The following is a 1,971-nucleotide window of genomic DNA, read 5'->3' as shown; positions in this document are numbered from 1 at the left end:
TTATGTATTAATTTTAAATCAAACACAGATTTTTTGAGTCTACTAAGTTGCATTTTATTAACAAAAACACATAAAAAATTATATTGTGACAATTGTTTCGCCTTGTTAGGGCATTATCAAACGAATGTTTGATAATGCCGTGATAATGTTAGGGCAATATCATTCGTTTGATAATGCCCTAACAAGGCGAAGCAATTGTCACAGTATAATTTTTTATGTGTTTTTGTTAATAAAATACAACTTAGTAGACTCAAAAAATCTGTGTTTGATTTAAAATTAATACATAAAACAACAAACATATTTTAAACAAATTAAAAATCACTTTAATATAAATGCTGAACATATTTAATATGTCATCATAACAACTAATGGCATTCTATTACAAATATTTTCCTGGGTATAGAATGAAAAATGCTAAAACACAATCTATCCAGATTTCTTTGGAATAAAGAATGTCCTTTTACGAGCCATTTTTCTTCTCATAATTTCCAACTGATGAAGTTGTGAATACACATCAGCCCAAATTTCTGATTGGTCTTCCTCTGGAATAGTGGCTCTGTAATAAAATAAAAATGTCATCAAAAGGTTTCCTTTCATTAAAAGATAATAATAATTGTGTATGTCTATCAGTTAGGAGTTGCAGGAAAAGCTCTCTCATTCGAATTTTGCTATAATACATGTGATCAATATGTTTCAATTTAGTTCCCACAACAATATTTTATGAATACTTTAAATTAATTGGAATATTTTTTTTTAAACTGGATTTTTTAATATAATTGCAAAACGGCAAAAAAGATAATAGGTTTTAAAAAAAAATAAATCTTTCAAAACATTAGTATTGTTATTTTATCAATAAAAATTACAAATATTTTCAAAACATCGCTACGTTTAAGTTCGTACATTTTGAGAATATGAGAAAACAAATAAATTTAGTAATAAAATAAGGTTTCTGGTACGGGCTCAAAGAAAAAGCTCGGACTGTTTTTTACGTAATATTTTACGAGCTATATGTATACGTACTGTAGCGGACTCTGTCGCTTGATGTTGTTATTATTTCCTATGCTTCAAACATATCTTAAAACCATATATTGGAAATAAATAAAAAAACCTGCCCATTTTCTAAATAAAATCTTCATTAAAACTCATCCGTCGTAGGGCTAATCTTCTAGTGACTCATACATATGTATTGAATTTTAGTTCATCAACAGAAAACCAAATTTTTTAGTAGTGTGGTTGTCAATCATGGGTAATGTTGCATTAAAAAATACAGTGTCAAAAAAAAAACAAAAATTGTTTAACACACTTCAGACGGGAAGGGTACCCTACCTGTTCAGTCGTTTGATGCTTAAGGACGGGGAGGGTATTTTTACCTTCTGTGCCGGCAGAAAAGAAGGAATTACCCAATGTTTTTATAGGAATATTATATAGCGTAGAACGGGGCTACTTGAACTTTGATGTGTTACTTGAGCCCAGTACAAAAAAATAATAATCTGTATTTGGTCTACAATAATGAACATATCGACATGATTCATTGTTTCTCTGACAGGTGACACTTATTGTCACGATACTTCGATCGATACCACGATCTAAATTTTTTTTTGTACTGGGCCAAGTAACACTTCAAAGTTCAAGTAGCCCTGTTCTACGGTACCAATCTTGTTCTTAAGGTCTTAACTATATGTACATAACTATCAAATCCCGTCGCCAGCGGTCCGCAGGCTTAAAAATACTCGTCCTAAATGTGTTAAAAAGATTTTTTTGCATGTACCTATACTGTTTCATGAGGTCATATTTCTCCCACGGAGCAGCATGTTTCTCTCTCCTTATTTTATCCTTTTCCCTTAAGTTCTCTTCGATGCCGGTAACTCCCTGGAGGTCCTGACGTTCCCATCTCTCCAGCCAAGGTTTTGGATTCAGTGGCACCTAAAGATGAAGAATAATAAGTTTGTGGTTAGTGTCTCAGACTTTGAG

At 31.6% G+C, this 1,971-nt stretch overlaps 1 long non-coding RNA gene across 1 annotated transcript; it reads right to left on the bottom strand.

Annotated features, from left to right (window-relative positions):
- Window positions 1–300: 300 nt before the first annotated feature.
- LOC148298696 (uncharacterized) lies at window positions 301–1,917 on the bottom strand. Its single transcript, XR_015839161.1, has 2 exons — window positions 1,769–1,917; window positions 301–556 (listed from the first exon to the last, which is right to left on the bottom strand). It is a non-coding gene; the product is annotated as an uncharacterized LOC148298696 (long non-coding RNA).
- Window positions 1,918–1,971: the final 54 nt, after the last annotated feature.

The sequence above is a fragment of the Brachycentrus maculatus genome, unplaced genomic scaffold (assembly GCF_059751285.1).
Source record: "Brachycentrus maculatus isolate JH-2025_06_01 unplaced genomic scaffold, ASM5975128v1 h1tg001726l, whole genome shotgun sequence".
Taxonomy (NCBI): domain Eukaryota; kingdom Metazoa; phylum Arthropoda; class Insecta; order Trichoptera; family Brachycentridae; genus Brachycentrus; species Brachycentrus maculatus.
The sequence above is the reverse complement of the archived record's forward strand: the minus strand, read 5'-3'. Positions and strand labels throughout refer to the sequence as shown.